At 37.5% G+C, this 12,486-nt stretch overlaps 1 protein-coding gene across 2 annotated transcripts in view; it reads right to left on the bottom strand.

The window, feature by feature from the left end:
* The window catches only part of TRPC4 (transient receptor potential cation channel subfamily C member 4), a 195,069-nt gene that overhangs the window by 38,635 nt on the left and 143,948 nt on the right, over window positions 1-12,486 (bottom strand). The gene's annotated exons all lie outside the window — the stretch shown is intronic.

Here is a 12,486-nt window from a genome sequence, read left to right as displayed (position 1 = left end):
CTGATTTCAGTTCTGGTCAAAAGATGGTTATAACATGCATGATATTTCATTATAAAACCTTATATCTAGCAATAGCTTTGAGACTGCCTCCATGGAAAATAAAAATCCCTTTCCTTTATAATGGTCATATTTTTAATAAGAAATGTTTTATTTTCAAATTCTAGGAAGTACACATAAAATATCACTATGTATCATTCTATTTCCATAATCTTGTTAAAACTTTATAAATCTAGTTTTGGGGCCCAATGATGAAAGAGAGAGATATCAAAGGGAGTAGAATCAGGAAATATTAAAAGGATAAATATGGTTTCATAACTACATTAATGCAAGCAAACAATACGACTCTATTAAGATAATGAGTCTGGAATGTCACATGTGTAGCACAATGTCTCACATCTGTCTTGCACAAAAAGCCAGAAAAAGTCAGATTAACTATAAAATCATAACTTTTCATGAACCTATCAGAGAGACGAGAAACCAGAGAGAGTTCCGATGTGAACATTAGCTCACCCATGGCAGAGTGCAGGGGTAAGAGACAAAGTCACCATATCCCAGAGTAAGAAGATTTCAGAAAAACTTTTAAACGAACTTCTGAAGGTTGAGTCTGAGCTTGCACAGAGGACAGAACCCCTGGGACTCAGATACAAGGGGAGTCTCCCTACTTGCATGTTTTTTGTTTTTTTGTTTTTTTTGTTTTTGCATAGAGCAGGCTCCTCTCCCCTAAGAACAAAACACATAAGCCCCATGGGAGAAGCAGGAAACAGGATTTCCTAGGGTTTGCACCAGTATCATTAGAGGTTTCCTACCACAGGGCAAAGGTCAGGAAAGTCTGCACATGACCTGCAAAGTGTCACTGCCATAGGTAGTAAGGTATGGATCATTGAGAACCTGCATTGCCAATGCCCAGGCATAGTCCCACCTAACTCTGCCCTAGACCAGGACAACAGAGAATCTGCCTGTTTCACATCACCAGGTAACAATCACAAGCTAATAACTACTGGAGGAGTGGTGAGAGCATGAATAGAGTATCCCTCAGAGGCATAGGTGCACAGGGGAGGCCAAAAGATGTGGGTGAAGCAGGAATTCTGAGAATAGTCCTCCTAAGTCAGTCAAAGCCACTATAACAAAGTATCACAGACTGGATGTTTTATAACAAAAATTTATTTCTCATAGTTCTGGAGGCTGCAAGTTTATGATCATGGTATCAGCATGGTCAAGCTTTGGTGAGAACCCTCTTCCATGTTCTAGGTGCACACATCTCTCTCTATCCTTACATGGCAGCAAGAGAGCAAGCTAGCTCTCTGGCCTCTTTTTTCTCTTTAAAGTTTTTATTTATTTATTTTGAGAGGAGGGAGGGGCAGAGAGAGGAGGAGGAGAGAGAGAATCCCAAGCAGTCTCCATGCTTGTCAGCACTGACCTGATCAGGGCTCGAACTCACAAACCTGTGAGATCATGACCTGAGCTGAAACCAAGAGTAGGACGCTTAACCTACTGAGCCACCCAGGCTCCCTTTTGGCCTCTTTTTATAAGCACATTTATCTCCTTCATGAGGACCCTCATGACCTAATTGCATTCCAAAGGTGCCACTTCCAAATGCAATCACAGGGGGGTTAGGTTTTCAATATATGAATTTGGAGGGGACACAGACATGTAGTCCATAATACGACCCAAAGCAGAGTGAATGGTGCTCTGAAACTGATTGTGGCAACAAAACCCAAACCTGCCTCAGCTCCTGACTATAATGCCTCAAATTCCTGCCTTATGTTCCAGCAGAATAAAATGGCATGTCCATTTTCAGGCATCAATGCTATGTACCTTTGTCTAGCCTCTACACAGGCAGAATAAATCCCCTCCCCAGATACACACATGCACACCTTATACATCATATTCAAACTGTTTTAAAAAAGATAAAAAATATTGAATGCATCAGGAGTGGGGGTGTGGTGGAAATAAAAGACACATTGCATTCAAAGGAAGAAATAGAAAACTGACATCAAACTTGTTGTCTGACATGAGTAACATTATTATAGTGCTGAAAGAATGAAAATTAAAAGTGTACCCAGAACGTTCCACATGGCACAAATAGTTCTAATAAATGAAGGCAATTGAAAGACCTTTTTTCAGACAACCAAAAACTCAGACACATTATTGCCATGAGACCTATGCTATAAGAAATGCTGAAGGGATATATTTTAGGCAGAAGGTTTACGATACTGACCAAAAATTAAGTTTATAAAAAGAAATGAAAACATATATCCAGGAATGGTTAAAAAAATAAATATAAAATATATTTTTTTCTGGGGCACCTGGGTGGCTTAGTTGGTTGAGCTTCTGACTCTTGGTTTCGGCTCAGGTCATAATCTCATGGTTTGTGAGTTTGAGCCTTGCGTCAGAGCCTGTTTGGGATATTCTCTCTCTCTCTCTCTCTCTCTCTCTCTCTCTCTCTCTCTCTCTCTCTCTTTCTCTCTGTTTCTGCCCCCCCCCCAAATAAATAAAGTTAAAAAAAAGATATTTTTTCTTTTTGAATTTCTCTAACATATCATTGATGGCCTAAAGCAAAAACACTAGCAATGTTTTGTGGTTTATAACATATATAACATATGTAAAAGTAAAATGTATGACGACATTAGCACAGAGGATGAGAGAGAGGAATTAGAAATATACTATCATAAGGTTCTTACACTACATGTAAAACAAATATTATTTGAAGTTAGATTATGATAAATTAAAATTTTACATTGTAAATCCCAGGGCATTCTCAAAATATTTTTACTTATTTATTAGAAAAAATTTTTTTAAGATTTTTTTAAAGCAATCTTTACACCCAATGTGGGGCTCGAACTCAAAATCTTGAGATCAAGAGTCTCATGCTCCATTAACTGAGCCAGCTAGGTACCCCAAAATATCTTTAAAGGTACAAATGAAGAGCCAGAAAGATAAATAAACATAAAATTATTAAAAACACTCAATTTGACAACATGCAGAAAAAAAATAGAGCCAATAAGAAAAAGTGGGGTAGATTTCAAATCCATCAATATTAATAATTACATTGAATAAAGCATATGGTCTAAACACACCAATGAGAAGACAGAGATTGTCATATATAAAAATGTAAAACACAGCTGTATTAAATTTATCAACAAGTTAAAAGCAAAAGAATAGTAAAGACACTATGAAATACTAATAAAAAGAAAACTAAGAAAAAGAAGCTCAGTTGGCTATATTAATATGACTAAATATATTTCAGAAGAAAAAATGTTACCAGGTACTGAGAGGGCTATACCTAACATAAGGATGAAAAAGTCAACTCACTGAGAAGATACAACGATACTAAATATGAATGCAGCTAATAAAATAACCTTATAATGCAAGATGCCATAATCAGAGTTGAAACAAAAAAGAGAGAAAGGTAGAAATATAGTTAGATAGAGACCTTAGTATTCCCCTCTGTAGAACCACTAGGCAGAAGTTTGGTAGGAATTTAGAAATTCTGAACAACACTGTCAACAACCTGACAGCAGCAATACATGCTTTTTTCAAATGCATGTGTAGTGTTTACCAAGAGATACTGTATCATGGACTATATTAACATATAGAAAAATATTTATACAAGTTAAAATCATACAAAAGGTGTTCTATGACAATATAATAGACAACAAATCAGTAATGAAATGTATTTGGAAAATCTCCAAATATTTTGCAATTGAACAACATACTTCTAATAACCCTTGATCACAAAGGAATTTGCAGAATAATTAGAAAACATTTTGAAATTATTGAAAATAAAAATACATCCAAAAAGGTCTTTGATGCAGCTTATAAAGTATATAGAGTGGAATTTATAGGTTTAAAGGCTTTAAACCTATAAAGAATAAAGGTCTCAGTGATTTCAGCTTTCATTATGACACTATGAAAAGAAAAGCAAATTAAGCCCAAAAGAAGCAGAAGAAAATAAAACAAGAGCAGAAGTCAAATTTTAAAACATAAAACTTGAGAAAAATCCATGAAGATGGAAGATAGTTCTCTGAAATGGTCAGCACAATTGATAAAACTCTAGCCAGAATGGTCAAGAAAAAAATGGAGAAGATATAAATGATCAATGTCAGAAATAGAAGAAGTGGCATCACTACAGATCTTATGACATTTTAAGGATAACAAATGAGTAAAAGGAACAACTTGATGCCCATAAATGTCACAACATAAAATGAATATTTTTCCTGAAAGACACAAACTTCTAGTCACACTCAAGAGCACATAGAGTAAAACAAAAACAATAACTAAAACAAAAACAAAAAATTAGTACACAGAGTAACCTGAATTGTCCTATTCCTATTGAAGTATCATGAATTCATAGTTAAAAACCTTCCAACAAAGAAAAATTCAGGTCCAGTTTCTTTATGGTGAATTCTACCAAACTTAAGGAAGAAATAAGAAGAATGCTAAAAACACAGGTAACAAACACTTAAAATAGAAAAGGAAGAAACATCTAAGAGCTTAGTATTACTCTGATAAAAAAAAAAAAGTCTGGCAAAAAGAACAACTACACACTAATAACCTTTATGAATATGCACAAATATCCTCAACAAATATTAGTAAATTAAATGGAGTAATATATGCAATTGATAATAAATCATGCTGTTTTTCCCAGAATGCAAGACTGTTTCAACATTTAAGGGCCAATCAGTGTTATTTATGCCGTCAACAGATTATTGGGGAAAAAAGATCTCATTAGATGCAGTAAATGCATTTGACAAAATTCAACATCCATTCAGGATAAAAGCTTTCAGCAAAGTGTGAATAGAAGGGTAATTTCTTGATTTGATAAAGGACATCTACAGAAGTATACAGCTACAGTCATGATTATGTGTAGAGGGCCAGAGAATAAATAAGTTAGACTTTGCAGTAAATGAGTGGGTGCATGTGACTGTGTAGTGACAAAGGGTCATATTTATCCTGCTGGGCCATAGTTTGCCCGCCCTTATCCAGTATCTTGACTGTGGTGGTCTTACGTGATTGTGTGCTTTATATCTCCGTGCCCTGAAAAACAACAACAACAAAATGCACTAAAACTTAAAAGCAACAAAAATGATGAGAGATTGATGTTGACAATTGGAAATAGGGATAGATTAAAATTAAATAAATATAATAAATACATACTATATAGTATATAGTGATTATAAATAAACATACTACAATATCAACTGTGATATATTGCTGATAGGTATGTTTGCAAAGTCTTATAATAAAACTGTGGAAGAAATAAAAGTGAATTAGACATAATGGCCTATCATCACTTAGTGAAAACTAGCAATGGCTATTTAACATTATTTTTAAAATTTTATTTAAAATTTTAAGGCACACTTAAATTGATAACCCAAGAAAGGACTAATTTCAGTCAAATTGATTATAGTGTGCATTTTAAAAGGTTTTACTAAAATTCAGCTAGTTAACATACAGCATAATATTAGTTTCAGGTGTACAATATAGTGATTCAACACTTACATACATCACCTGGTGCTCATCATAACAAGTGCACTCCTTAGTTCCCATCACCCATTTCACCCATCCTCCTACCCACCTCCCCTCTGATAACCATCAGTTTGTTCCCTGTGGTTAAGAGTCTGTTCTAACTATAGACCAAGTGAGCAAGGGGCAGAGAAAGTGAGAGAGAGAGAGAGAGAGAGAGAGAGAGAGAGAGAGAGAGAGAGAATCCCAGGAGGAGCAGAGAATTGGGAGAGAGAAGTGGGGCTCACCAGATGCTGGGCTCGTGAGCTCACCCTACACTCATGACCTGAGCTGAAGTCAGATGCTTAAAGACCGAGCCACCCAGGCGCCCTATAGTGTGCATTTTAAAGCCCTCTGTAGACCACTGCTTTATTCTAGATTTTACATCCTATATTACTCTTTGAGGTCTCTTTCAGATAAAATCTCTCTTGAGAGTTCAGATAAGATTGGGGCATAACTGCAGAGATGGTAATGTTCGCTGCCTCCACATTGAAGAAAGAAACGCATCAGACCTGAGTAAGATATGATGCATGCTCTGATGTTTGTAGGGAACTTACAATTTATATCATCCAAGGAGGAAAAATGCTAGGTACACTAGAAACAACTCTCCTCCCCCCCAACCTCCCCAGTCCACATCTATGATGCTTTCTCCTACTGAGCCTGGGGACAGTCTCAGAATCAATCACAACTTACATAAGAAAGGTAAGACGAAAACAAGCGACCTAACTAGTGCTTCACTACCAGTTAATAAAGAAAACAGAACTCAATCTCCTTAGTACTCTTAGACGTTTTCTTATTTTTGAAATTTCAAAATGTGGTTTATTTGTTATGTTTTATTTGCAACTCTGCCAATATCCAGAGATGAGAATATGTGTGCACTGCAGTTATTAATTGAACAAATGCATTTCAAGTTAACTTTAATCAGAAGGCACAGAGATAACACTTTGACTATACCAGGTGAGTGAAGTGCCAGGCTCAGTCCAACTGGTAATCAGCTTTGTAATCTGAGATAACAGTCTCGTCTCTCTAGATCATTGTCACCTCATTTCAAAAAAAGAGAGGTTTGGATTATACGCAATCATACGAGAAGTATAATTCTACTTCTGTGGTACAAATAGCCAGACATTACTTTTTCCTGTCTGGATCATTAAATTTTACTAAAATCAATCATCACAATAGCTGCCATGAAGATTAAAAACTGTCTTGCACCAGAGGACACAGACTTGCTTTGGTCTTCCCCAAAATGCACAAACTAAATCTTTGATATGAAAATTATAGAAACTTTCTTGCCCAACGTAAGGGAGAATTCTCCAGAAATCAGAGTTGCTCCAAAACTGGAATGGATTACCCTGTGCATTGAAGATTCCAATCCAGGGCCTGGAATGTCTTCCATCACTCAGGATCCAGAGAAATTCTAGAAGTAACTACAAACCTGTTCTATCTGATCTCTAAAGGGCATTCCAATTCTATGAGTTCGTGAAATCTGTTGTTTTCAAATTTGTATATATTATAAAATCAAATGTATTTTTCAAGTTTGTACCTATTATAAAATGAAATGTATTTCAAATACCTGCTAGCCAACCAGTGTGTTTATATCTTATTTCCCTTTATTGATAAATTGATAGCTCTCTTCTTGCTTCTACCAAACTGAAAAGCCAAATATGATTATTAACAGCCACTGAAACAGCTAACTGCAAGTATTTTGTGGGTAATTATGTAGGGGAATAAAGACACTAGGGTTAATGGCTTCAGAGGAAAATGGGGAAGTAGTTATAAAGAATTAGTTATGAGCTCAGTACAAAGCAACATTTTAACTTAGAGCTTCTTAGTACCTCAGCAGACTCTGTCACATTAGATGGGTTCAAGGAGATGGCACTTTCATTGGAAGCTTGGACTAGGTGACCTCTAAGGGTTTTTAAGAAGGGTATCAGCAAACACAATTTGGAGATATTATAGTTCCTTTGGAGTTCAAAGAGTATACATTTAATCTGACTTTTTGGATCACACACAAAAATTCTATCACTTTTAGCCTTTGCAAATCACAGCTGTGTAGAGAAAGCAGAGATCCTGATGAAATTGAGGGCTCACACCGTCATTTTTTAACCTGAGCTGTGAATACAACTGTCAGTCAGTGCTTGTTGGCTAATGGATTTTGGGAGCTTGTGTTTTTAGAGCACCAGAATGGGGTATCACTTCATATAGCTCTAGTCACCACATACCTGTTTGATAACTATATATTTCTATTTCTTATGAGCACCATGGTGAAAATACAAGTTTCCTCTGTTCTGGCAATGGTTCACTGAAATTTTTGAAGAAAGCAGCCTTTAGAGAAGCTAGAGGGTGCTATTAACTGGCTGATACATGCATCCAGACAAACTATTCGTGGTAACTAGTCCGAAGAGAACAAAGCTTCAGCAAGCTTCCATCACAAAATGTTTGTCCTGTTCCCACAATGGGAACATTTCAAAATTTCTCTCTGCTGTTTATAAACAGATGACGTGATTTCTCAGAGTCACGGTGGAGGTCTAATTACAAGCATGGATGTCAAGACTGTGGGGACCAGTAGAGGAAAGATCATAGTGCAAATGAGTCAGAGAACTTCCTTTGAAAGATATTTATGGATGCCTGGAAGTTTTTCCTATTTTTTTTTCTACCTTTCCCATAACAGTTTTCATCAGGGGCTACTCGAGTGTTCAATTATATCTTATCGTGTGAAGCCAGCTGTGGGGATGAGATGAGGTCGGGAGACCTCAGACGCCACATTTAACAGCCCTGATTTCAGGTGAGAAATACGTAATTCTGTGAACAGACCTCTCGTCTCACCTTCTCTTGCTGTCAGTATTTACACAAAGATTAAATAACCTCAAACAAAGAGTGGGTCGCCTTTTCACCTATGGCCACCTCAAAGGGCTTGTTATGGAAACCCAGGAGCTAGTTGAGGGATCTGACCTTGCAAGTCTCTTAATAGGATACTGAGTTCTACACTGTGGCACCAAATCAATGTAGATAAAAAGAACAAAAAGAATTCCTCCCTGCTGTATTTTCCCCCAAATCAGGGAACAAAAAAGTAGTCTCTAGTCAAAATTTTGCTTTTGCTTGGAGAAATCTAAATGTAGTTATTTTGCTCCATGGAGGATCACGTTATGCTGGACCCAAAAAAGGCACTCAGTTAGGAGGCAGCTTCTATTGTCTCAGTGTTAGACTTAAAACCCAAACAAAGATAAAGACAAGAGTCCCAACGATTCACTTTCTGAAGAGAGCTTACAGAAAATTGTAGCCACCCCCGCCCTTCTAGGGCTACCTAAGAGGTAGAAGGACCATATCTGTTACCAACCACTTGGGCCTCTACCCCCATGGTCTATACAGAGGGAACATTAGGAATAGGTGGCGAGAAAGCCATGAAGTCAGGGTAATAGAGTTTTTGTGCTAATTAGGAATACCAGAGGGAGAGATGAAGGTGATTGCTTACCAGCAGTACCACCTCCCTAAGTCAAGTGAGGGAGATGCTGAGGAAATCCCTCATAAATATGGGGGATTTCTACAACAAGGAAAACTGGCATCTCAGTCTCTCCTGGAGTGTCTACTCAGGCAATGGACTTGCTCATCTCTCCCTGGGTCTGGATATAAGAAATAAGAAACCAGTGTGTTTTGGCAGTCCGCAACTGGCCGCAGCCTGACCTCCTGTCATTAGCTGTGGCAAGATTTTGGAATGCCCTTGGGGAGTGAGTGCTTATCACAGGAAGAAGCTGGGCTTTAGCAATCTTGCCCTCCTGTCCTTGCCAGGGTCCTAGGACCCCAGAAGGAGTCAACTACAGGTTACAAGGAGTTGAGGGACTGGAAGATTTCAGGCAGAGTTGAATTGGGGATCCAGAGGACGATGCAGCGTGGAGGCACCCAAGGCCTTCTATGGAACACACATGCACACATCAGGAGAGCCATCGGTCAAGGACTGTCATATAGGCTACACAGTATTAGCCAGTGATGCATAAAACCAATAGGAAAGAACTGTGACGAGGGGCCCAGTGAGGTAACGAAGACTTGTAACTTTTCCTGTCATCCCGCTTCCCTACAGCCACCAAGGAGGAGAACATAAACAGTTTATGCCCTTCTTTCCATTGCAGTGTTGGGGTTGAAGGATGAGCAAAAGATGGACAATTCCAGGTCCTCTGAGCGCTGGGTAAGGCCTTTGTCAGGAAGAGGAAAGCTTAAAATAACTCAAGGTTTCAGGAACTTGATATCTACTAGACATATCATTAAGGTACAGGAAAAGATATTTGGTATAGGGCAGTTGGGCAGAGTGATCAGAAAAAGTAAAAAACATTTCATGTTTAGATTCTAGGGAGTTGAGACTCCTTAATTAAGCTTTTACATGAATACAGAATTTGTATGAAATTGTGCTTCCAGAATTGTTTTCTCAATCTTTAATGTTTAAAGACCTCTGGAATTTCTCTTTTTTTAATTTTTGAAAAATTTTAATGTTTATTATTTATTTTTGAGGGAGAGAGAGAGACAGAGTGTGACCAGGGGAGGGGCAGAAAGAGAGGGAGACACAGAATCCGAAGCAGGCTCCAGGCTCTGAGTTATCGGCACAGAGTCTGATCCTGGGGCTCAAACTCATGAACTGTGAGATAATGACCTAAGCCAAAGTTGGACGCTTAACCAACAGAGCTACCCAGGCACCCCAAGACCTCTGGAATTTCTGAATTAATGAACCAAGGGGAGAATTAAAAATGTAAGTTTTTTGTAGAAATTCACAATTGTTATGACTTTAGTCGGTTGGCCATGCTTCAAGAAACACTGACTTAAAGGGGCAGTAAAACATGCAAAAGAATGAACCTGGACTACTTTCTTTCACCATACCTAAAAATGAACTCAAAATGGATTAAGGACCTAAATGTGAGGCCTAAAACCATAAAAATCCTAGAAAAGAGCCCAGGTGGTAATTTATCTGACATTGGCCATAACATTTTCCTAGAGATGTCTCCTGAGGCAAGGGAAACAAAAGCAAAAATAAACTATTGAGACTACATCCAAATAAAAAGCTTCTGCACAGCAGAGGAAACAACAAAACTAAAAACAAACTACTGAATGAGAGAAGATATTTTCAAGTGACATATCTGATAAAGGGTTAGCATCAAAAATATATAAAGAATTTATATAGTCCAACACCCCAAAAAACAAATAATCCAGTTAAAAAATGGGCAGAAGACATGAACAGATGTTTCTCCAAAGAAAATATCCAGATGGCCAACAGACATGAGATGTTTAACATCACTCATCATCAGGGAAATTCAAATAGAAACCACAATGAGATTATCACCTCACACCAGTCAGAATGGCTAAAATAAAAAACAAACAAACAAAAAGCAAAACAAAGATAAGAAATAATAGGCGTTGGCAAAAACATGGAGAGAAGGAACCCTTGTGCACTCTTGGTGGGAATGCAAACTGGTGCAGCCGCTGTGGAAAATAGTATGGAGGTTCCTTAAAAAATTAAATATAGAATTACCATATGATCTAGTAATTCCCTTACTGGGTACCCAAAGCATATGAAAACACTAATTTGAAAGGATATATGCATCTCCTATGTTTATTGAAGCACTATTTACAGTAGCTAAATTATGGAAGCAGCCCATGTCCATTGATAGATGAATGGATAAAGAAGATGTGGGGTGTGTGTGTGTGTGTGTGTGTGTGTGTGTGTGTGTGCTGTAATATTACTCACCCATAAAAAAGAATGAAATCTTGCCATTTACACAACATAGATGGATTTAGAGGGTATAATGCTAAGTGAAAAATTCAGTCAGAGAAAGACAAATACCTTCGGGTTTCACTCATATGTTGGAATTTAAGAAACAAAACAAATGAGCAAAGGAGTCCTGAATTCTTGGGCTGCTTTTGCCTCCTTGAATTCTATTCCTCACATTTTGAGGGCAGTATTCACGGTGGATAAAAGTTGTAGTTCTGGAATTACACCAACTGGAATTTGAATCAAGTGCCTGCTGTTTATTAGCTCCTGATCCTGGGGAAGTGACCCAACTTCTCTCAGCCTATTTCCTCTCTATGAAATGAGATACTAACAAGATTTGTTATTAAATGAAGTGACATTACTACAAGTTCAAATGAGGATACACATTTCAGTCATTTAGCACAGTGCCTATCTTCTTGGTTTCTACTATTATTACTGCTATCAGTACTACTGCTATTGTGATTCTGAACTAATGAAAACCACTTTTCATTAGTTCACCCCCGCCCCCCAGTCTTTTACTCTGACCCTCCATCATTTGGTATCTACTCCTATCTCCCTATCTTTTGCCCTCTTCCCTTGAACTATCTGAATCATGTTGCCAAATATTTTCTCTAACAGTATTGATTTCACTTTTGGGCTACAAGATATGTATAGCATTGTCAGTACCTAAAACACTTAATTTTCTTTCTGATAAAGAAGTCATCGGGCCAGCAGTAGTATGTGCACAACAATTTTAAATTACACAAATATTTCATTGTTTGAAATTTGATAATCTTGATAAGTCTTAGTAAAGGTGATCTTCAACTTTTCCCCCCACACATAAAAAGGAAAATGATGATTACATGTCATAGTCCAATGATTATTTGGCTTTCTTGAAAATTAAAATGTCTCTTTAAATGAATAGGTGGATGTTTTGCACCTGTCTTTGGGTGTCTATGTGTGTCTGCAGCCAGTTTGCTGAGGTGGTTGGAGCACCTTGCTAAGGCAGAGAGTCAGGAGACTATAGACTATAGAATATCTTTGGGGGGCTGTTTGAGAAGATGGGTAATTCATGGGTGAGGCTGAGAGTATGAGTACCTGAAACCATATGATCTTGATGCCTGTTAGACAAAGATGTAGAAATGGTCCCAAGAAAGGAATATACTTATATAGAATTGTCTCTGTGAGTCTTTATCTAGAGGAGAATGTGATCACAAGTTTTCTTTTTACATTTGCAATTTGGAAGCACTTAT

This window comes from Panthera onca, chromosome A1 (assembly GCF_046562875.1).
Source record: "Panthera onca isolate mPanOnc1 chromosome A1, mPanOnc1 haplotype 2, whole genome shotgun sequence".
In the NCBI taxonomy this organism is placed as follows: Eukaryota; Metazoa; Chordata; class Mammalia; order Carnivora; family Felidae; genus Panthera; species Panthera onca.
This window is presented reverse-complemented; position numbering and strand designations above follow the sequence as displayed.